Genomic DNA, 25,958 nt, shown 5'->3' with positions numbered 1-25,958 from the left:
AGTCCACATCATAAGGAGCTATTTTGCTCTAAATTCTGTCATTCGTTCCTTGCACGGAATCCCTAATACTAAAAACTCTCATTCATGCACATATGGTCTTGGAAATATCAGTGTAAACAACGACTTTTTACAGTGTGGGATTAGTGCAGAGATATGGCAGGCTGAAGTATATAAGAGTAAAAATAAAGCTTATTTTTTAACCCAAAAAAACTAACATAGACAGGTTTGTTCTGGTAGGCACCATCTTAATATGTTTATACACTTATCAAGAAGCCTATTGGAAAGCATGAAGGCTTCCATGGAAGTGCCTATATTAAAGTTGAAGCAGGTGACCTCGGCTGATGGGCAACTTTAATAAGCACCAAATATGTCAAATGAATGCCTGTGAGCGATGACTATGTGAGCAAGTGTCAACTGGCAGCGCCCTGTGTCACTTTCTCAGGGCTGAAGCAGGGAATCACTTGGTGGAGCAACAATTATATGCTCCGAACTGATCAGTGCAGTCAATTTACTGTGAAACGTAAATTGATCTTTCTTCACAAAGGTTCCTGTCAGCGGGGAGGTACCTGAGAAAGCAGCATGCCTGTGTAAACAGCTCTATGCCTGCCCATGCACAGTGGCCCAGCACCATATGGTGCCACACTGAATTTATTAGCTGGGGGATTAACGGATCTCGGCATTTGGGATCCCGAGTTTCAAGCTGTGAGAATGATTGATGGCCTAACTACTGTTCCAACCTTGGAAGCTAGTTCCTCCATTTACCAGAGTCAAGAAGACAGAAAATTGTCCCCTTTGTAAATGCTAATCTCACTGCTCCTCCGAACACCCAACATAGCAATTTATTCAAGCCAAAGTCTTAAAATTGGTGTAGTGCACATCAAATGCATACTAATTAGCAACTGCTTTTGAAGGTTCCGTCACTTATTAAAGGTCTCTTACCATATGTTCATCATGCCCCACTTCACCCTTTAACTACAAAACAGCACTTTCCGCTAATTATGGGAAAGTCCAGAATATTGTGCTCTACATCTGTACTAAATAATAGAGGTTCCTAGCTGTAATTTAGAGTCAGATGGTTGCCAAATGTGATTTCTGTTTTATTACTTTGAAGATTTTTTTATTTATCTCATAAAGGTTTTTTTGCCGGTTTGAGGAAGGCCGCATGCAGCCTTCTTTGTCTTCCTTAGCTTCTGTCTCCACAAATGACAGGAAAAAGTGACTTAATAAGGAGCGTTCATTTCCAAACATTGTCTAAACTCAAAGAATAAAGTAAGACATTTTAGTGGACACGTTTTCAGAATACAATTTTACATCATATTCTGTTATTACTTTTAATTGTCACAATCGCCTAGTAGTTTTATTAGTAATCAATTATGTGTCTCACACACTTCCCTGAGGGGTCATGGCCCAGAAAGTGGATTTCAGGCAGTATGTCTGCATTTCTGACTGCAGAAACGTGCACAACGAATATGCGTTTTTTGTAATCCTCTTAACTAATAATAAAGTATGTCAACGTTTACGAGAAATAATTGAAGAAAAGTATATATTTGTTCAGTTCTAACGCCTAATGCTAATGTTTTTACAAATTGCTTTAATAGTACAGTAGTGTGTACATTTGTACTGCACAGGCCATGTACAGTCTTAATCCACGAGGAACGGCTATTATCAGTGCGAATAGTACATGTGGGGTGTGCACAATACAGCTCCAGGCGAGGACAGTGAAATATTCCCGCTGGCGCTCATTGATGCTTCAGTTCACTTCACTCCTGCCTCTTCGTGTCAAAGTGACAGTGCCTTGTAGTCAGCTGAGCTTTAGAGAGGGCAATGGTCAATTCCACCTTTGGTATGCATCGAGGCTGCGTGATCTTCAGCGGCATGACTATGACACTGTATTGCGGACTACAACCCTATCAAGGTCTGGCGTCTAATTAGACATCTGAGAGTTCTTACAGCTTAAAGAAAAAGTAATTCCATATTCAGGGGACATGGACTGGGGGCTTTCATATGCCACAAACTCACGTTTTAGGAGAGCAATAAACCCTTTAGTTTCAGATTTGATAAAAGGTAAAACGTGATGTTGTGGCAGATTGGCGCACCTCTGTAGGAGTGAAAGTTCTGAAGATTCAGTAGTTCAAAAGAGGAAGGAACTGGTGATGGCTTCTCACATGAATTGCACCGGAGTCAAATTAGAAAAAGGGAGCTATTTGTTGTGGAAAGTGTCAGTCTTCGGCCATGCTCAACATGTAAAGTTCTAAAAACGTTGGTCATGCGCTGTTCACCGTGCACCTGCCCTCTCTCCCTCTCTCCCTCCGTGCCCATTGGCCAAGGCCTGTGAGCACACGCTGTGCACAGTACACCTGCTTATTGTGCGTGCTGGGTAGGCCAGTCTGCAGCCTCCGTGTTCACACTAGCCGTATCCATGATCTGTATGCAGTCCTTGTGCACAGGGCAGGTGATTAGGCCGTGCACTGTGAGCAACACCACTTCGGTAGTTCTAGGAGGGCATGTCAAAGGTCATTTTTATGAGGGTGCCACACACAAAGGGTGACGTTTTGCCATTCCTGGTGCGCGGTACCTCTGTCTGCAGTACCTACAGAGCTTTGTGTCCACTGGTACTGCATGAGCACTGCACAAAGGGCATGGTGTTTGAGATGCCAATTCGTGTAGCAGCCCTATCCATTGCATGGCTTGTGGACTGTGTACATGGCATGACTTGTAACAATGTCCTGTGCAAAGTGTTCCAGTTGGCAATAAATACATGTTAAAGTATAGCCACCAGCTCGTGGAAATGCAAATAAAGTATGCAGGAAAAATGAATTAAACAGTGAAAATATTGAAATAAATCCATGATCTGAATGAAGACCAAAACATCTAATGGATTTTCTGAATCATCGAAGGAGCTAGTCAATCTCCAATAGAACTTGGAATGTGCAACCAAAGAAACTTCCAAAATGAGGATACAGATGGTGTATTCAGCTGTATCTGAAGATAATACGTTTATGATTAAAAAAATAATTTTCAATAGAAAACAAGAAACATAACAAGGAACAAGGTGTAGGTTATAAATAAATCGGAACATCTCTGAGGTAAATCTACCCTCCAGAACCCCCACTAAATCAGAAGAGGAAATGCTGAGCTGCCTTTCTCACCAGCACTAAATACAAATATCGTTTAAACACAAGTTCGTTTATTCATTTTTTAAATTTAACGGGTAATTACAATGTTGCGAAATAGTTTAAATCAAATGAGACTAACAATTCTTAGCCGCGCATTTCAAGTAGGATACCAAACAATACTAACACAAATCACATTATCAAATGTTGAAAAAGACTGAGGCGATGAGACTGTGGGCAAAGATAACACGAGTCTGAATAATTACGCCATGTCTTCCATATGTTGAATTTCATGTTGATTAAAACTACAAATACATCCGATTTAAGATAAATATATAACATTAATTTACATTAATATTTAAAATTAAAATATTGATAATAATTGTTTTCAAGTTAAACTAACATATTTACTTTCCCCTACCTTTTACGTTAAGGATACTCCATACTCCAGAATCACTATGGCTATCTATCTATGGTAAAGTATAAGGGAAATATGAAGGTTTATTAATCTTTATAATAAATTAGTAACAGTAGTCTTATGTTAAATAATTTTGTAAAATACATTTATATATTTAGTTTTACTGTAGGACACAATAACAATTTAAAAAAAATCTACATAACTATTAACTTAATTTGAAATAAATCTATAATTCATTTAAATATGCTAAACAAAAATGATATTTTTAAGTTTAAATTTAAATATTAATTCCTCCCTAAGCAAATGAAATAATTTTACTATGCAGTTATAATTATTAAAAATCATGCATATAATTAATTAAAAGTATGCATGGTAAAATACAATTTGTATTTAATATATTTAAATTAATTAAATATTTAATTCAAATTAAGTTAATAGAGATGTAGATTTTTTTAATTGTGTTCTACAGTTAAAATACATTTACAAAATGATTTGACACTGTGTAAGAATAAATTACATATGTAAATCACTCACAAGTGTAAGATACTTTTTTGAAAAAAACGGTAGATGTGTGGCAGAATAAGTGTGGATTTTGTGTGCAGTATTTAAACGTTGACAACCAGAAATCTATTTTCAGTTGCATGGAAAGAGTAGTAGGCAAATTAAGGTTGGGGAGGCACTGCCAAGCGGCAACATAGTTTGCAGGGCTGATCCGAAACATTCTGGAGAGCCTTCGTTGTGGAGCAGACTTTGCGGTGTGGAGAATAGGAGGCAGAGAGTCACGTTGTAATGCAGGGACTGCCCTTGTCCTCTTCTTGCTTTCCTGAGGAGTGCTACCACAGCAAATTAAGTAGTACTTGAATAGGGAAGCTTCTTCCTTCTCTGTGCCTTTGTTTGGGGTTTTTCTGACAGGGAGTTGTCAAGTCATCCCTTCTTCCTTCTGACACTTTGCGACAAAGACAATGACTGGACTAGTCTCTGAAGTTCAGGTTATGCCTGAAACTGGTCCCAGAGTTGCTTCCCTGGAATCCACAAACTCTGTCTGTGACTGAGTACAAAAATGGAGCTGATAACCTCAGCCAGTGCATAGGGATTTTTCAATAACCATGAACAGGAGGCCATGAAGTAGAGACTAGGAAGGAAGTTTGAGTGCCAGGGTTAGGATTGCTGACTGCCAGGTCAAGATTGGGAAAGTCTGCAGCATGCCGGGAACTTCTTCCTGCAACAATCTTGAGAGAATGAGCCTATTGACTGCTGAAGAGGGGTGCTGGCAGTGGCTTTATATGAAAGGAAGTCTGCCTAGAAAATGGGGCTGCATGAAAAGAATGCTGTCTAGAGCAGGAGCCTTTGGTAACGGGACAAAAAGAGCATGATTTAGAAATTTGTGGACGGGCTACTCCATCACAACGGTGACGGATATCCCATCTGCGGAAATCTAAACCCCCCTAGGATAGAATGGGATTTAGATTTCGGCGGAAGGACCCATCTGCAGAGTTCTAAATCAGGCCAAAAGTACAGAAAATAAGCTTTCTGTAATTGATTGAAGGACTTGCATTCCCAGGCTCTGAAGTGAGGCCTTCTACCTTGGTCCCACTTCAGTATGCCCGAGTGGAGGGCTTCACTCCTCAAGAATTTGGAGCACTGTGATGATGAGACACTCTGGAACACTACAACCATGGTCAGTTTCAGCAAGAAGTCCCTAGGAAAGATGGTGCCAAGGCCTTTTGCTGCCACAATTGGTGATGCTTGAGGACACCTCTAGAGTACCTCAACTCGGTGCCAAAATGCTTAGTGACCACGGCAAACACTAAAATTAACTAGTCCCTCTAATGTGCTTCATGTTGTCCATGGATGTGACTGCAATCAACGAACCTTCCAATCACTGCTTAGCTCACCACTGTGCCCGTGAGTATCCTTTCAGTTTTGTTTGGGTGGTGTTCTTGCACAAGGCAACACCTCTGGATGAGGACCCACTTCTTCCTCCTCACGCACAATAGGGGCTGGAGGATAATGGTAACATCAGCCGGGCCCTGGTGAAGTTAGCACAATCTCTCCTTGTAGCTTGACACAGGAGGGAATGAGCAACGAATCCTCCTCCAGCAAGAGCAGCCAAGGCCACCGGGACTTCAAACTTCAAAAAATGTAATTGCACAGACCTTCAATTTCTGTCCCAGAAATGCCACCTTAGATGGATAATGAAGTGGAGAATAGTCGAGTCAGAGATAATCTTACGAAAAGCAAAACAGAGCAAAATAGAGTTCAGGGGCATACAGAGAAGTTCAGTGTTCTCTAAGCCCGGTGCAGAAAATTAAAATAATAATAGATGTAGTGGGTTGACCTCATATAATTTTAAAACACTATGTGAAACCATTGGGCTATTTTGAGGATTGAAGGTGCACTGGAATAAAACATGTGTTCCTTACCCTCAGATTACATATACCAATTACCAACCTCAGGAACAAGTTACACTCCTTTTATTTAGAAAAACAAAACATATTTACAAGTACAATCAACTGTTGTGTATGCATCTACAACAATGTACGTACAGTAAGCCAACATATACATAACAATATGTATTTGTTCATGTCATGAAAATAATAAACTACGTAAATTAATGATTTTATTAATAAAAACGCCACATTTCCTTAACGGCACATGTGGGAAACTGTATAATTTAAGGGCATAGCAAAATAAGAAACATTTAGAGAACATAATTTCCCTGAAAATGAAAAAGTGCAATATGCTACAGAAACACATTTTGCAGTGACTGTTTGCACTTCATGACTCTTTCATCCACCGCCAGACACCCCTGCCACTTTCACTCTTGCAGCTCCTTTTCCATCCTTGCTTTCTCGTGCTGTCACTGTTTTCCATCTTTTTCTTCTTTTCCCCTTTGCTGCCTTTCTCTCTCTGGTTCTGGGTCAAAGTCTGATAGCAAATAAGTCCCGGTCCCCAAAAATGATCGCCAGTGGCCTCCGCCTGTAACCACCGACTCAAATTAATCACTGACATGTTCCTATTTGTTAAAATCACCAGTATTCTGGAATTACATTTTTGGTCGTTGGGTGTAGGTATACCTTTGTACGCAAGATGAAGAAGCATCCCCCTTTTACTACACAGGAATGAAAAGGGGTTGAGATTGGAAGTTTACATCAACTATTCAAAAGCAACAGATCTAGGAATGTTAATGCATGTAAATCCGAAAGAGTAATACAGTTGTAATTTATTAGTTTGCTGTTTGAAAGCTGGATTTGCACAACTGTCTCGTGAGCGAAGAAAAATTGCATTTCTAACGATTCAAGCATGAGGTTTGTCTGATATTCTAGAATAACCAATACCAATTAATGCCATTTATAATGGTTTAATGACCACCAAATATACTGATATCATCTTTGAAAGACAGCTGAACGCGTGATTTGTAGTTATAGAAGTCTCCCTTGCATAAGGTTACTCAGCACGCCTCCCAGAGGTGATAATAAAAGGGATAATCACCCAAACAGAGTGAATTACCACGGTTGAATGGTCTGAAATCGTCCGCTGGTTTCATCCTCACTATAAATTTTACTATAGAGGTTTTAAATAATATAATTAGTGGCCTGCTGAATCTCATTAACAAAAGCTGCTGGTCAGGGAGATATACATTTTGGTGTTTGTGAGCTTGCAGCTATAATGTTCTTAACCCGTTATTTTGTTAACTCACAACCTGTTACTTTGGGCATGAAAATGAATGTGTCCTGCAAAACATGGCTGTCGAGATAAAAACGGCAAGTCATGATGGAGTAAAATACATTCACATGGCTAAACCTGCAAGTATGCCTTAGTGATATGGTTCTCGGAGCATAGACTTTAGACCTGCTCACAGTAACTCCACCCTCAGTGCCAATTGCTCATGGGCTACATTCACACTCTGTAGTACTACACATGTGGCATGATTTTCAATAAGGCCAGGTACAGACTGCCACTTTCTGTACTACGTACTGATAATTGTGGTCTTGCAATTCTCCTGCAATATTTCTGCACCCAGTGCTCGAAGGACATATCAGATGACCATGCCCAGATAGTATGAAGTCTGATTGGGAGCACACTGCACACTGTTGTTCTTTGTTCTTTACTGATGAAGGGCACTAACCCAGAAACACATGTCTAGAGATGAACAGTACTGTCTGCACTAACTTTTGTGAAAATACTACAGATTGTTTCAAGGAAGCGTTAATTGTTCAAACTGCATGTACCAGGATGCAAGGGGCGAACTCGACTGGAATGTTCGGCAGTGTGCTCCCAATCGGACTTTATGCCCAGATAGCACTTCACAAAAGGAAAAGCCATTCTCCTATGACCTATATGCAGTAAACCTTTTTTTAGTATCGTAGGCCATTGTCAATGCAGTCACAGCCTCCTGCTTTCACACCTTGAGATGCCAAAGAAGATCTTCAAATGGCTCCTAAAACAACACCAGAAAAACCATTACCCACACCCTCATCACCAGCAAGCTGGACTATGGGAACACCAGCTACACTGAAATCAACAAACAACTCATCAGAAGACTACAAACTATCCAGATCTCAGCAGACAGACTCATCCTCAACCACCCATGCAGAATATATATCTCAGGGACCTACACTGGTTCCTGATACACAAACGTGCCCAGTTCAAACTCCTCACTCACGCATTCACAGCACAACATAAGTCTTGCCTGTCTGAACAGTTGCATTTCGTTCCACCAACCACTCAGGCACCTCTGCTCTGCCAGACTCCTACTCACACTCAACCCATGCACACATAGAAACAGGTCTGGAGGTCTGGGCTTCTTGTACATTGCACCTAAAGCATGGAATGACCTCCCACTTTACATCAGAGCCATCTCCTTTTTTCTTGAATTCCGCAAGAAGCTGAAGATCTGGTGGCCGCCACTGGGTACTGATAGTTGAATTGTGTTTCCATAGGAAATGCATTTAGTTGTGCTAGTAACTTTGGCAATGTTTGACAAATCTCCACAAAACCTTCCAAAAAAGTGCTACATTTTGAAGAGCACATGGAAGTTTCGAGGTGATCATTCAAATGGGGCCAGGAAAAAAGGGAGCCCAAAACACATTTTCCCCATTCATTTTCCAACAGGAAATTTAGAAATTTAGACAAAGCTACAGCCTAAACCGCCAAATGGATTAGTACCAAATCTGGCATAAAGCTAGATTTAGGTCCAGAAGTGCTTTTGATGCTCAAAAACTTTGCATGTCTAGATCTGACTTCCTGCCACCACCTTGACCAGGAAGTGATGGCAGCCATCTTAGGACTCGGGACACAAATCCAGAGTGTTAAAAAACATGGGAAAAAGACACAGCGGCAGGGTTGGAGTTCCCTGACCCTCTAGGCCTAGGGGTGGGGTCCCAGAGGTACCCCACTTAGGGCCTAAACAGTTTTTCCTTTTAGATTTTGCAGCAAATTTGCTGAGGACCTGCAAATCTGTGGCAAAAATAAACAAAAAAATACAAGCGTTCCTCTCTTGTGTAAAAAAAACCTCCTGGGATGGGCCAGGCCCAGGAGGGAGAGAATTTTATTTTTTGGGGGGGAGGCACACGTGGCTCCCCTCTCTAGGCTGATTTCGACCCTGGGGACCCCATCCCTTGAGGCCCAATGTTTTATTTACGAGAAAGGGCACTGATGCAGGCATGGAAACAGATCAAAATACTGCTTCTGCGTGGAGGGAGCAGCATTAGTAGCTGATCCCTCCAGGTGGGAGCAATGCTGGCTCCTGCTGCATACAGGGAGCCAGCTGGGGCTGCAGAGGTCTTTGGGCGCCCCCGTGGGCCCCAGCGAGTATATGGTGGGTGCCCTGGGTACCCACTTTTGAGTGATAATGGCCAAGGGGAGATGCAGTTCCCCGGACCAATAACAGCTCGAGGAGGATCCTCCCTTTATTCAAATGAGTGGCCCAAGAGGAAGGGGTTCCGAGGGCCTTACAAGGCTCGGGGAGGCGGGGCCACATGGACCCCTCCTCTTTAATTAAAATAATCAGCCCTGAGGGATGGGGTCCCCAGGGCCTAACTGGCTCGGAGAGGGGTGTCACATGCCTGCTCCCCTTTAATTCTATTAGTGGCCTGAAGGGAAGGGGTCCCTGGGGCCTACCAAAGATCAGGGAGGGGGGGCCATGTAGCCCCAAACCCTTAATAAAAAAGCCCCAGGGATGATATCACTAGGGCCCAATGAGGCTCGGGGAGGTAGTCACACAGCGCCTGCTCCCTTTAAAATAAATAAGGCCCCAGGATGGTGGCACCAAGGCAAAATGAAGCTCATAGAGGGGAGCCATACTGCCCTGCTCCCATTTAAAATATATGTGGCCCTGGGAGGTGGCGTCCCCAGGCCATCATAGGTTTTCCTGGGGGACGGGATTCCCAGAGCAACGCCCTGTGGCCAAGCGTGCATGTCTGAAGGCCATGTGCAGTGTGGGGTTGGCTGCCTTTGGGGGGAGTTGGCCACAGAGCCTGGTCACAGACCAGATCTTGTGGTCAACCCTCCACCATGCACAGGCAAGGGCTGTGTGCTACGTGGGGTTGGCTGCATGCGCGGGTCGGCCGCAGGCCCTGTAGCAGGGGTTGGATTTATGTATGGTAATTAAATATTACTTCATGTTAAAAATCCTAGAAATTAATTGGGGAAAACAAAGGTTAAAGTAACGTTATAGTTAGATGAAATGTTCAGTAACAAAGTAATGTTTCAAACTCTCAAAACTACAGAAAGTAACCAACTATAGTTATACTTATCTCAAGTAACTGTAGGTCATGCACTAAGGTAACTATATTTCACACGCTCGCCATGCACTGCTAATTACCCCACATATTACAAAACTCATGAACATTTCTATGACATCATAATATCACTGCTACATCTGTAGTGAAATTATTGATGAAAAAACTTACTTTCCGTAGTAAAGGCATGTGTAGTAAAGGTTTGCAGGTTAAAGGTAACACATGGTAAAGGTAGTGCATTGTAATGGATGCATGGTAAAGGCATGTATTGTGAATGCATGTGTGGTAATATCACACAACCGAAAATGGCATCAGTAGTTTGGCTAACAATTCATTACAATATATCAATTCATGTGTTTGCTTATAACGCCTAAATATGTTTAAATACTACAAATGTTGCTTTAGGTATGTGCATGTTATTCAGTTAAATGTGTTTTATGTGCAAAATGAGGACATTCGCTCTATCAGTTCACCCCATAATGGGTAAAAAGCTTCCACACTTTAACAAAAATGAATCTTTAAGATGATCTTACTTCCTTTGCTGAGTCATCTATCTTACCCTCTAAATTGTGTATCTCCTTTAACGCATGATAAACCTTTAGGCCCGTATTTATACTTTTTGACGCTAAACTGCGCTAACGCAGTTTAGCGTCCAAAAATTTTGCGCCGGCTAACGCCATTCTGAAGCACCATGCGGGCGCCGTATTTATTGAATGGCGTTAGCCGGCGCAAGCAGACCGGCGCTGCCTGGTGTGCGTGGAAAAAAACCACGTACACCAGGCAGCGCCGGCGTTGGGAAAAATGGCGTTAGGGCGTCTTAAAATGGCGCAAGTCAGGTTGACGCTAAAAAATCGTCTTAACCCGATTAGCGCCATTTTAAACGACGCCCAGACGCCATTTACATGACTCCTGTCTTAGTAAAGACAGGAGTCATGCCCCCTTGCCCAATGGCCATGCCCAGGGGACTTATGTCCCCTGGACATGGTCATTGGGCATTGTGGCATGTAGGGGGGCACAAATCAGGCCCCCCTATGCCACAAAAAAAAAAAAAAAAAAAAAATTTAAACTTACCTGAACTTACCTGAATGTCCCTGGGGTGGGTCCCTCCATCCTTGGGTGTCCTCCTGGGGTGGGCAAGGGTGGCAGGGGGGGTCCCTGGGGGCATGGGAGGGCACCTGTGGGCTCATTTTGAGCCCACAGGCCCCTTAACGCCTACCCTGACCCAGGCGTTAAAAAGTGGCGCAAATGCGGGGTTTTTTGACCCGACCACTCCCGGGCGTGATTTTTGCCCGGGAGTATAAATACGACGCATTTGCGTCGCCGTAATTTTTTTAGACGGGAACGCCTTCCTTGCATCTCATTAACGCAAGGAAGGCGTTCACGCTAAAAAATGACGCTATTTGCCCATACTTTGGCGCTAGACGCGTCTAACGCCAAAGTATAAATATGGCGTTAGTTTTGCGCCGAATTTGCGTCGAAAAAAACGACACTAATTCGGCGCAAACGGAGTACAAATATGCCCCTTAATTTCTCTGTTACAGTTCTATTTCTTCTCTTCTTTGTCTTTTTTCTTTCTAAAAAACATCTAAATCCCTTATATAAAGCATATATAAAGCAAATCAAACAAATGGCAATATTCAATATAGCATTTAATATAACACTGAAAAATCAACTGACAATCTATTCAAGCCAACCACCAATAGCAGAAGCTCCTTTACCTAAAGTTTCTAAAACAGTAGCTGCTTCTCAATTTTCTAAATTAGATTTTAAGCCAAAAATATGTTCTGCAAATTCTTCTATCATTTTACTTTTGTCCAGTACATACAGACAACAATGTTTTTCCTTCAACATCCTACAGACTCTGCCTTTCTCTGCCGGCAATATGTCCACAGCTCATCCATCCAGCAAAGACATTAATCTCATAGCTACTAATTCTGTACTTCCTGCTAGCAAAGCACCAGATGTAGTAGTGGATAAGGTATCTACTACTGTAGAAAGATTTATAATATTCTTGTCATTTAGGACTAATCCTACTGGAGGAATAGTACCACCAAAAATCTTTCCCACTATTTTTGTCCCATCATGAGTATTACAACTATGTCTGCCAAAGCCAGAACTTCCATTCTATTCACATCATACATTTTAAGAAACAATAAAGCTAAGCAAGAAACATATTTCCAAACAGTAAGCAATTGGAAGAGTGCATCTTGTCTACATATTAAGAATACTTCAGGGATGACAGTTTTTTCTCCAGTTAATATTTGAACAGGCCCACAAAGAACTTAAAATGTATTTTCACAGCTACTTCTTCCTATGTGTCTACTTCTGATGTAACTTCTTCACTTGCAAAATCATATTTCCACTTTCTGCTGTCTGTCTAATTTCAATGTTAGGTATACCATTTTCTCTTTCTACTCATGTTCTTCCTTTTTCCACACAGTCTTTAACCCCCTGCTGTGTCATGGACATAACTGTCACATCCTGGCTGTGTAGCACTCCCCCTGGGGGCCACCAAACCATCCCCCAGGCAGGGATGGCAGCAGAAGGGCTTCCAGTGCCACCTCCAACCACCGCAGGTGACATCTGATGATGTCAGCACGCATCACACGCTGACTTCATCAGAGGTCACGCCTGAAGCGCTGGGAGATATGCTTCCAGTGCATCCCAAGGGGAAACTGATTAGTTTTGCCTCGGGAAGGGGGATCAGAGAGGCATGAAAGGAAAGGAAAGGGTTTTCCTTTCCTTTCACGTCTCCTTGAGCATTCCCGCAGAGCGACCGTGCTCCAGGATTCTCCACTAGACACGAGGGAGTTTGTTTAAAAAAAGAAAATAAGTGGAGTGGCTAATTAGGAATATTTTACTCCCCAGGACGGGCATTATAATTTAGGCCATATCTGCCTCCCTTGGGGGCAGATTGGCCTATTTTAATTAGGCCCATCCACCCCCAAGGGGGGCAGAAACCGCTAGACACTGGGGATTATTTCTTTTACATAAGGGTTGCTTCCCGAGGGTGGGGGATATTATTTTACATCATTTCTGCCCCCCTGTGGGGCAGATTGGCCTATTCTTATTAGGCCCATCTGCCCCCAAGGGGGACAGAAACCACCTAGGCACCATGGATCGTTGTGTGTGTGTGTTTTGTTTGGGGGGGCGGCCCCTTGGGCAAAGGTCGCTCCTCATGGGGGCACATCACTGTTGGCCATTTCTGCCCCCGGGAAGATCAGCCTATTTTTGTAAGGCCATCTGCCCCCAGTGGTGGGTAGAAAACCCACCAGACACCAGAAGTACAAAACCAGGCCAAATGTGATGGAGGGTAGGCCGGCTACAGAACTCACACAGGGACTGCTGAAACAGTACCTTTTGTGTAGCAAAGTGTTAATGTCAATGGCAGGATGCGTCAGTATTTTCCTTGCAGTCGGTCATTGCTTTATCGCCAGGCTCCACTGAAGTGAATGTGATGTGCCATCGTTGAGCCTCACAGATTATCATTGTTGGGCCTTGCAGGCTGTGATTCCATGGTCATCGAACAGCCTCTGCATCAACATCAAAGTGGGGATGCTCTGATTTTTCTCACACATTTGAGACAATGCATTGGTTTTTGCAGAAATCGACTGCAGAATGCATTTCTGAGGCCCAGGACTGGAGGGAGGGACCTCAACAAGAATAGGACTCACCAATGGAAGAGTCCAGCAGCACAAGGAGAGTTGTAGGCAGTATTTGATGTTACTGAGACCTCAGAAACAGGGGGAACCAACAATCCCCCTAGAGAATCTTGGGTTCAGGGATGTAGAGAACAAGTCTATTCTTTCTCACTGCAGGCAAGAGGCAGCAGGCAATCACAACAAAGCAAGTACCAAAGTGGCAGTCCGTCCTACAGCACAGCAAACAGCAAGCAGTAGGCCAACATAGCAGTGCAGTCACCATTAGATAAAGATGTCAAGCTAAAATGTGAAATATGAAAGGGAGACTCAGCACAGGCCCTAATGCACTTCACCACACCACACTATACAGCAGTGTTGGTGATCAGGATCGCCTAGTAGTGCCCCTTCCACCTTGGCTCCACACATGATTTTCAAACATGTTTTTTAGTAGGACATTTTCACCGGGGCTAAGGTTGTGGCATTGCTCTTGACTCAGGATGGCAGTAGCAGCTCCAGCCTGGTGAGAGACATGACGTACCACATCAGCCAGGCCATTGTAGTAGTCAAGACACATGCCATCTGTGACATTTACAAGTGCATTTACAGGCACAAAAGGCAGTCACAGGGCACATTCCATAAGAATTTCATGCAGCAACAATCCTGTTCTTCTGTCAGGAGTGCTTCGGAGACTCATTAACACTAAGAGCAAGGCATCTGGCCATTTTAAAGAAGTGGATGCACATACTTTGGCCAAATGAGATTTTGGTATGCCGTTTAGTTGCTCAACCATTCATGAATCTTCAGGTTGGTAGCTACAATGCAATTTCTATTCCACTCATGCTGCCACACAGCATTCTAAGGATCTCATTAGTGAAATGAGTCACTCGGTCTGACTACAAAGAAACCGGTAATCAGAAACTTGGTATGAGTTCTCACAACAGCAGTTTGGCTACAGTGATTCCTCTGCATTAAGTAGGCTTCAAACTATTAAGAGTAAATGCCCCCTATTACGAAAATGACCTCAGGCATTTCAATAAAATCTACCTCCATTCAGTTAAAGAATCCTCCTGATCTACCCATGGGACTCGTGGTTACAGGGGTTCTTCTCCCTATATTTATTTGCTGACAGATCAAACAACTGTGATACAGTTCCCCAGCTAAAACTCGAAATCGGAAGCTAAACCAATTCGGCCTAATCAGTCTCACCATGGCATCCCTTCCTATGTTTCCATGAGGATAGTGTCTCATCATGGAGAATGACAGACTATAAGGCAATGCAGGTCTCCCATCAGGTGACAACAGATCTCATTTGCATTCTTAATGCTCTCTACTTTGACCCATTCTGCTGCCTTATCGCTGATGTTTCCTCTCGCAATCTTTTGAATTCCTCTCATGTATCATCTAGTGACAACAGCATTGAAAAGGCAGTGTCCTCATCAGATTTATTTGCAAAGTCTCTGTTAAATGTGCATGCGACAGTTGCACAATGTCGAGCAACCTCATCTGCATATCTGTTTCCAACAGTCATATAATCATTTCTGCTCCTATGGGCTAAGCATTTAACAAATACAATTTCTTGTGGCAATTATAATGCTTCCAATAGTCTCATCACATATTCTTCATTCCGGATAGGAGATCTGGATAATGTCAGGAATCCTTTCTGTGACTAGAACTGTCCAAAATTAACCACTCACCAAAGCCATGTTGACTGTCAGCAAAAATTGTCACCCGCAATTGGTCTGAAAGTTAACAACCTCTGGTAAGGGCAACCAGCACTGCCTCTTGAGCAGAGGTGACACTTTCAACCCAGGAGTCTTCTACTACTTCCTGAATTGTACAGACAGCGTAAGCTGCTCTCACATTCCACTCATTACCTTTTAGGTTCAAGAGGTCAACATATATTACATAGTAGGGCTCATCAAGCGGTTCATCCTTCAATAAGGTCTTGGATTGGAGCATAAATTGATGACATTGAGACAGTTATGATCAACCTCCTCCCCATTAATTTCATTTTCAGGCAGCTGCAACAATGTATTTGGATTAAGAGCATGACACTGTTTTAAAATGAAATTCAGTGCTGAAAACATCAGTTGTTCATATTTTGTGAGTCTGCTGTTTGTCATGTACAGTGTCATAGTTTGGGTGAGCAAAATCTCCACTGACTGAGGGACTTTGACTGTAAGGGGATGTTCCATGACTATATTCGTACTTCTCTCAATACTGACACCAGTGACTGCAATCTCTTTGAGGTAGCTAGGCAGTTCTGCGGCAACAGGGCCAAGGTTAGGTGAAAAGTATGTCACAGGTCTTTGAAAATCTCCATGAAATTGAATAAGCACTGAAAGAGTACTTCCCTTCCTATCACTGCAAAACAAAGTTAACAATTTACTGTAATCAGGCATTCCTAGTGCCAGTGCACAACAGAGACTTTCCCTCAGCTCTAGGAATGCTCGTAAGCAATCATTGTCTCATGGAAGCGGATCAGGTACATCTTTGTGTGGAAGCCTAAGTAAAGGCTTGGCCAATAGTGAAAGTTGAGTATCTACTGTCTACAGTAGCCCATTACTCCCAAAAACATTCTGACATCTCTCTGCTTCTTAGGTGGATTAATTTGTATGCTTTAATGAACTATCTCTTATGACTCCTTCCTGGTTCTTTTTCAATGAGCTGTCCGGAGTACAGGACCTCCTTTTGAGAATATTACAACTTACTCGGGGACACTTTATGTCTTGTGTTTGCAGGCTTTTTGTGTACTTGACGCTACAAGTAGGTCATCGATATACTGCACAAGAACGGAATTACAGGGTATCTAGAAGGTTTCAAGATTCCTTTTCAAGATCTGATTACAGGCCTATGGGCTTTGTGTGTACCACTCCAAAACAATGTTTTGAAATGTAATTGAGAACCGAAATTGACTGTCCTTATGCAGTGGGTTTGAAAAGAATGCTCGGTAGTGGTTCACTACAGCAAACCACTCTGCAGCACAGGGAATCTGAAACAATCTTGTAGCTGTGTTTGGTACCATGAGACAATATGGGATGACTATGCTGTTAATTTGTGTAAGTCCTGCACAATTCTGTATTTGCTGTTCAGCTTTTGGAAGCCCATGATCGGAAAATTACAAGGACTTCTGACCATCTCACTCAAAATTCCTTGTTGTAGCATTGATTGCATCTCTGGAGAGATTCCAGCCACTGTGCCAGGTGTGAAATTGTATGGTGGTGTTCTTAGAAATTCAGCATTTGATTTCATTGTTACTCGGACAGGTTCTACACCTTCAATAAGTCCCAACATGTCTTTATTTGAAGAATACCATACGTCAGGTTTCACAGTATCTCATAAATTGGGAGGTTTGTCCATTACCATTCTCATGGGAAACAATCCAACATGTGTTCCTTGTCTGTTCCTTTTAAGTTCAACACCTTCAGCATACGTCTGAAACTCCACACCTTCCAGTGTACAGTAAATCGTGCAATTTAACTTTTACAAAAGATTCCTTCCTAACAGATTTATAGAACTTGAATTACACAGAACAAACTCATGATCCTCTTCAAATGAGCCTATTTTACAGGCACTTTAGTTGAGTCAGGGTTAATTATTTGCTCAGTTGTAACACCTACAACTTGGATCTTTTTCCCAAAAGGGGTAGGTCAGAGACTTCCGCTGTTCTAACAGTGGAATGGGTAGCTCCAGTCTCATAAAAAAATGACACTCAGGCCTACCTCTATGACTGTGCAAAGTATGCAATCTTCCTCCCCCTCAGCCACCATCATTGTGAATTATCAGAGTGAAAACTGTTGTTCTCAAACATAGGGAATTGTTGAACTGGATTCTGGATTTGGAAAGGATTCAGATTTGCTCTTGGTGCTTGACTCACCTTAAACCAGAGGTTAGCCACTGTTACCAAGTGGGTTGTTGGTAGACTGGGGTGTGAGCCATGGTCAAGCAACAGTCACAATCCCTTGCAGGATAGTCACTAAATTTACATGTGCTTAATCCTGGGTAACTTGGCACAAAGAACTATCAGGCTTAATTTAGAGGTAATGTGTAAAGTACTTATGCAGCACTCAAACAGAAACAACATAGAAACACAACACAAGAAAAATCCCAAACCAATTTTTAAAAATACAATACATTTTACTAAATTATTTGACACCAAAATAACAAAAATTCAATCAGTAAAACCGGAGTTATGACATTTTAAAGTTTATAGTGAAGCCTAGTGATAGAAGATCAAAGTTGCCCAAGACCAGGTTAAAGTAAAAAGATATATCCGACAGTGATGAAGCACGGTTCGGATACAAGAAGTGGATTGTGCCCAGTCAATGCTTACCTTTGGACTTAGAAAACATTTCTGAGAAAAAAATGTTCTAAAACGTAAAGTTCAGCTGGGCAAGGCTGCAGGAGATGTCCGAGGAAGGAGCGTCATCTTGGAATAGCCTTGGGTCAAAGCCACAGTGAAGATTTCTATGTTCGGAAGTTGGAAAACCTACAGCAGGACAAAGTAGAGGGCTGCAGCTGAAGGCAGTTCCATGAGGTCGAATACTTCTCTGGTGAAGGACCGCTGAAAAGGATTTCCTGCTGTGGAGAAAAACACAGAAAGAGAAGCTGCAAAGTCAATCCGACCGGTGATGCATCATGGGCGGATAGGCAAGCAGGTTGTTACCGGTCTCCTCTAGGTTCTCAGAACAGGTTTTAGCTAAACACTTTTTTAAGTCCCTACTTTGGGATTTTGGCTATCTGGGCACCTTTAGCACCACTTCCAAGGGTCAAGGACTGGAGGGGCATCACTTGGAAGGTTAGGGTTCACTCAGGCTGGATCCAGGTGCTGGTTCAGGATGAAGGAAGCTTTTTGTGTCCCTGTGGCTCTGAACAGGTGGCCAGAAAACTAGTCCTTGTGAGTCACTCTGGAGACCCTGGGACAGATGAAGATCCAGTGGTTGTGCCTAGGCAGAAGGCAGCCGAGCAGAAGATCACCAGGATACAATCCAGCAAGGCAGCAGTCCTTCAGAGCAGGAATCCAGAGAGTGACAACCCTTCTAGCAGTTCTTCTTCATGGCAGAGTATCCACAGGTCCAGAAATGTACTGAAGAATTAGTGTATGAGGTCCTACTTTTATACCCTGATGAGTTTCTTCTGGAAGGTGGGAAAAGCTTCTACACAGTGGTTTTGAAGTTCATAAAATGTCCTTACTCACTTGCCTGCTGGCTGCAGTGACAATGTAAGGTAAGCCCTTTGTGTGAAGGCATAGCACAGGCTATTCAGTTGCAAGTTGAGCTGTGCTCAGCTTGGCTCCCCCTCACCATCCTGCCAGTGGTTGGTCCATTCAGGCACACCTCATCCCTCTTTTGTGTGATTGTATGGGAGGAATTTGTAAAGACTGCCAGTTCTGTGCAGTCATGTGACCCAGGCTAGCCTACAGGCACAAACGTACTAAGGATAAAAAAATGCCAACTTTCTAAAAGTGGCATTTTTTAAATTGTAATAAAAAACAGAGGTTACCATTAAATGGGTTTCTATTAAAATTCCAAAGCTACCAAACATGTCAGAGCTACCATCTCGCATTTGGAAATTGCAGCATATTCAATGTAATAAGGAATCCCCAATGTTATCCTATAGGAGGAGTAGGCCTCATAGTAGGTAGTGAAAAACACATTTAGAAGTTTTTACCTACCAGAACATGTAAAACTTACAAGTACATTTCTAACCTTTAATTACATGGCACTCTGGCCTATGGGCTTCCTAAAAAATGACAGATGTAATAAAAGGTGAGTTTAAGGCTTTGTAAGGGGGTTTAAATGCCAAGTCAACATGGCAGTTTAAGGCTGTATTAAGGCTGCAGTGGCAGGCAGCCTGGGTTATGTTTTAAGGTGCTACTTAAGTGGGTTGCACAATAAGTGCTACAGGCTCACTGGTAGCATTCCTATACAGACCCTAGTTTTATGGTATACTATTCTACAAGGGACTTATATGTAGATGAAATATGCCAATCAGGTGTAAGCCAATCAAACTATGTTTAGGGGAGTAAGCACAAGCACTTTAGTACTGATTAGCAGCAGTAAAGTGTGCAGAGTCTGAAGGTCAACAAAAACAAATTTTAGCACAAAAATGGAGGTAAACAGGCAGAAAGATTGAGGGAACACCACCCTAAGGCTAACGGATCTAACACCCACATTCTGTGGAACCATCGGTGCTTGCGGGACTTGCATCAGTAGGGCTTGTGGCTGATGTGCAACTTGCATCTACTGAATTTGGACATTCTGCATTTGAGTCAAATTCACATTTTGCATTTGCCCATTACCAGTTACTCTATTAGAATTCTGTCGACATCCCCTCTTCAAATGCCCAAGCTTCTCACATGATTTCTTCAACATCACAACGTCTACCCCGACTTTGGATCAACTGAAACACCTTGATCTCTACATTGAGGAGCACGAACTCTACCTTGCATCACTTGATCTCCACGTTGGTAACTAACCTTACATTCCACCAGCATTCCCTACATATTGCTGATTTTCAAACCCCTTTTTAGCTAACTTGATCTGCGCAAGCATGAGCTTCTTGTTAAGGTTTTTTTGCTTCATTTCCTGTTCATGGCTACAGTAGGAACTGAGAAACAAACCTTTCCATATATCTCCTTTCAGATTTTTCTTGTCCACCGTGCTGATTAAACACCTGTAAACAATTGTTCATAGTAGGCATGTGCTGATTCTTTGGATTCCTGAGTTATCCTAGTGATCATTAACCAATTAATGTCCCGTGCTGAAACCTTTCACTTCTTGAAGGAAATCATCTCAAAATACTTAGGCCCGTATTTATACTTTTTTTAGCGTCGCATTTGCGCCGCTTTTTGACGCGAAACGGCGCAAACCTACAAAATACAATGGTATTTTGCAAGTTTGCGCCGTTTTTGCGTCAAAAAACGACGCAAATTCGGCGCAAAAAAAGTATAAATACGGGCCTTAGTCATCAATGTAGGTGAAGGAGCACAAGTATGTGGATCCTTTGGGTGTTCTGTATGTACAGCTGTCTTACACTGAGCCACTAAATCTCTCAGTGTTGAAAAAGGTACCCAGATCTGTCCACAAAACCTTCCAAATGTTCACAAAACTTTCAACCTGGGTATACCACTGAGCAATTCTCTAAGTTTAGGGAAGTTGTTCATATATGTTAAAAAATCACCTCAACTCTACGGCACAGGGTATCTCACTCATAGGAGATATCATAGCCTCATCTTAATCTGAGAATGCTGGAGACAGTTTAGCATTTATCTGTATGCTGTCTGGTTGCTTCTTTTTCTTCCCTATTTTTTCACCTATTTACTATCTAAACTGTCACAATCACTCCATTTCCAAAAGCGTTTAACCAGTTTGGTAATGTGCAACTCCATTCATGAAGGTGGCATGGTACCAATCACTTAATTATCTAGTTGTGCCCTGAAACTTCTCTGCAAAAGAATACTTTTAAAGAGATCTACCTTGCATTTTTCTGCCAATTTTGTTATTTTCTAATGAGTGGCAGCTGCATGTCTTGTTATCTTTTCGCTAAGATATATTAGTTCATTTTCCTGTTACTGATTCAGATGTCTAAACATCCCCTAATAATCTCCTCCTACTCCACCTTCAATTTGGTACATCTAGTAGTCTAGCTTTCCGTTGATTTGTAGATAGTGACTCTGTCTCTCCTGTCCGTCTACCCCCTGATGTTTCCTCAAACTATGCAAGTCAAATCTCATTATCAAATGGTCCTATTCGCCTCTGAGAAACTGAAGTTGTAAAAACAAGCTTTCTCCCTTCTCTTATAGATTAGACATTTTGTAGTGGGGTTCAAGTGACAATCTGTGAGTAATGCACTAATGAGATAAACCCTATGGTGTCTACTCTACCTACAGTTCCTAAAACAGCAGGATTTGGGGCAATGATAACCAGTGTGGATACAACAGGAATTGATAGAATCTAACCTGATATGACTGGTGGCATTGGTGCAGGAACAGTCACAATAAAAGCTGAAACACCTGTAACAATTATAGTAGTAGCTGTCTCAGTAGGTGTAGCTCAAATTGAAAGGGTTGGGAGTGGTCCTCCAACCTGAGCTACTTCTGGGTGAACCGGGGCTGTGGCATGTGTACCACTAGATGCTAAAGAGCTATCTGAATCTAATGATGGAACAATAAAAGGCGGTGGACATGAGGACAGCAGAGCATCCAAGATATCATCACCAGAATCACTATCAGTATCAACTTTTCCTACAGTATCAACTTCATCATTTCCCTGCTTCGGATCATTTTAAGGCTTTTCTGTTGTCAATGCTGGGTATATTCTAGCTCCCTCAACTACACATTATCTCTGTCTATGCTGTTCTTCATCACACTTGGCATCAGAGCAATTATCTACTGGTTTCGTATCTCTATTCTGATATTTTTCTTTCTTTTTTACATGTGCTGCATGCTCCCAGACATTTAATGCTTCATACTGTGCAGGTCTAAGAGGTGGTCTCATGTCATATAAGATTCCCCTCAGAATCTTAATAACCTTCAAATCAAAAGTGCCATATTATGGAAATCTTAATGGTCACTCCTTTTCAGTGATCTTGTGCCACTGACAAAGCCAGAAAAACACATATAAAGCCCTACACTCATACCTCCCGGTGGAGCCTCCTCGCCCTCATAGATAGGGACTCACACATCTTCCCTCATTACATTTCTAAGGGCTGTGAAACTTTTCATGGTTATAATAATTCAACGATAAAATGAGCAAATTCAATTCAAATATTTTCAATGTTCTGTACAAAATAAATTCTACAACTTTGAGCAAGTACACAATAAAGAAATAACCTTTATCTGCTCTACTAAGGAATTTAAGGTGACCACTCACACTAGAATTTACTCTTTCTAACTTTAACACACACAGGCACACACACATACTCAGATGAAATCTCAACCACCGCTAATCAGCCTAACTGATGCAGCTTCCCCTTTGTGCAACATGATCTACTACCACCAATCACTGTTAGTACAATCACAACATTTTGTTAAGGTCACTGTGTCAACTGTGCATTTGATGGTACCTCACGAACAAACACAATAAAACCATAAGCAGAGAGGTAAAACCATAATAACTCTTATCTATACTGGGATATTGGAGTGTGACAAGTCTGATAACAACTTGTGATATTGACAATGGTCTCTGAAAAAAGTGGAGGAGAGGGAGACCACACACAGAGTTGGAGAACGACTTAGAAGCACACTGACACTACCCTGAAGTAGCGGTCAAGTTCGCTGTGAAACATGTGTTGGCTGAAGTTTGTTTTGGATAATGGCTATTAAAAATGGGCCTTGATGTAATCAAGAAGTATTCATGTCCAATAGACAACATATTGTGACCATCTTTTTATGCTATTTTAAGAATAAATGAGGATTCACTCACGGATTATCTCAAGAGTATTTTGATGAAAGTAATGCTCTTCTAGTAGCTCCCTGCAATCACTAATTGTCTATTTAGAATTTCCCAGCCAGGCTAGGTAACTGGCCTGATAGGTGAAAGCTAGCGCAGAGCTATTGTAATCTTCTTACCCAATATATTAAGAGGATCATCCTTCCTACCAAGTTTGGCTACCCCTAGCTCGCTGAGTGATTGAAAACTGACCATGGTGGTAGTGAGGCAGGACTTTTTATGTAAACCTTCCTGGAAGACATGTTTATCAGCCTCACCTGCATTTTAAGTGATCTGCCAGTCTCCTGCATTAGGGAAATTTGTGCATACATGTAGTACATAGATGTCACAGGTGTATACTTATCTGCATAGGTAAAAGATGTGTATGGATTGAGTATGTGTTATAGCCATACCAGAATCCATTTTTGTATTTGTTGCATCTAAGTGGTACCTTAAATGAAGACCTGGAGGACTCCCACAAAGCAGCTGTGAATTGTAGGGCTATTCCAGAACATTTCAGGTACTCTCTGTAGTTGGTTAGACTTTTGGGTGTGGATGAGGATTGCCAGGGGCTCCTTTGAAACATAGGGAGTTTCCTCTGCCTCTTCCTGGCCCATTGTTCATTCGAAAGGCTGCCTCCTCAGGTGGACAAGTAGTTATGTAGGACTGCCCCCACTGGTTTGTGTCTCTCCTGAAAAGAGACTCCCATCTTCACCCCACCTCTCTGCTACCACCTTGTGACAAATACCTTGCCTGCACCAGTCTGAGTGGAATAAGCAAAAGAGGCAGAACTGACCAGAACCAGTTTCAGAAATGACTGGTAAATATCTACACATGCAACTTGATGATAAATATGGGGCGTAAACTTCCAGCAGAAACTTCCAGTCAGTGTGCCAAGATTTCTCAAGAGAATCCTGGGTTCTCACACCATTGGCAACCAAGACATTCTATGGTGCTTTAGTGAGGGATATCCAGCACCAACTCACCTTGCCAGATTTGGGACCAGAACCTGGAGAACCTGCCATCAGAAGCTTCCTTAGAGTCTGTCTTGAAAAAAGATGCTTACTGACTGCTGCCATATGTGCCCTTGCATGAGGTAGAAATTGTATAGAAAAATGAGAACAGCAATGGAGCTGAATAACAGATAAAAATGTTATGGATTCTATAACCAGAGAGAGACTAGTAGTGCTCATGACGACAAGTAAGGTCTGCATGATCCAAATATACCAACACTGCTATCCATCATGAAGAAGTGTCTAAGGTCGAGGGGTCTTCCTGAAGATAAATCAAGTGCTAGTAGGTGAGCCTACAGCCACAAGCTAACGCTTAGGAGCAAGAGATTCGAATCAACTTATGACCACAGTCGGCCGTTGCACTAAACTGAGTTGTGCCTAGGAGAAATGTGGTCCCTGCTGACAAACGAGGTCATCAGAGGTCATATTACTCACCATTGCAACCAGGGTGAGGTCCTAGCATTTTCTGAAGTGCGGGCTATTATCTGGGCCTGAGGAAGAATCTGAGGAGCAGGACTCACTGACCACAAGCAGACTGAATGAGGCACAGCAGCTCTACCACCAGTACTGTTGCTGCCTACATTTCTCAGACTGAGCATACACTGGTGCATCTACTGTAGACCGCAATAAGCATTAGTTTGGCTAGGTAGAAGCAGGCAAGTCTTCCTTGGTGGGCAAAGCAAGAGGCACACCACTTTAAGTGGTGCTGCAACTGGCCAATGAGAAACTGCAGGCCTAGCCCACGCAAACTACAGCCAAAGACAGACTAACCACGAACATTAAAAGTTGCTACATTTTAGTGGTACTACAGAACAGCCAGAGTGTGAGGTACATTTAGGGTGAAGGGTGATTCAAACATAATATATCAAGCAGCTGAATAAAATACGCACTCCAGCTGCAGCGCAAACAGATTGTACGACGAAACAACGAATTAAAAAACAACTACTGACTTAACAACGAGGTCGGAACACCGACCTCGTTGCTACTACTAATGATTTTACCACGAATGCTTTAACAACGATATTTCGTTGTAAAGGCATTCCTGATAAAATCATTAGCAATAGGCACCATTCACCCTACATCCCTTACCCCACCCCAAAACCTAAAACCCCCTGACCCCCCACCCACTCCCCAAAACCAAAAATGCCCCACCCCCCAACCCCACCCTAAAACCTTAAACCCCCTGACCCCCTCCCACTCCCCAAAACCAAAAACGCCCCATCCCCCAACCCCACCCCAAAACCTAAAACCCCCTGACCCCCCCACCCACTCCCCAAAACCAAAAACTCCCCACCCCCAACCCCAAAACCTAAATCCCCCTGACCCCCCACCCACTCCCCAAAACCAAAAACGCCCCGCCCTCCCAACCCCACCCTGAAACCTAAAACCCCCTGACCCCCACCCACTCCCCAAAACCAAAAACGCCCCACCCCCCCAACCCCACCCTAAAACCTAAAACCCCTTGACCCCCCACCCACTCCCCAAAACCAAAAACACCCCACCCCCCCAACCCCACCCCAAAACCTAAAACCCCCTGACCCCCCACCCCCTCCCCAAAACCTAAACCCACCACTTACCTTCGCCAACTCCCTCCTTTGT

The sequence above is a fragment of the Pleurodeles waltl genome, chromosome 1_1 (genome assembly GCF_031143425.1).
Source record: "Pleurodeles waltl isolate 20211129_DDA chromosome 1_1, aPleWal1.hap1.20221129, whole genome shotgun sequence".
Classification (NCBI taxonomy): Eukaryota; Metazoa; Chordata; class Amphibia; order Caudata; family Salamandridae; genus Pleurodeles; species Pleurodeles waltl.
This window is presented reverse-complemented; position numbering follows the sequence as displayed.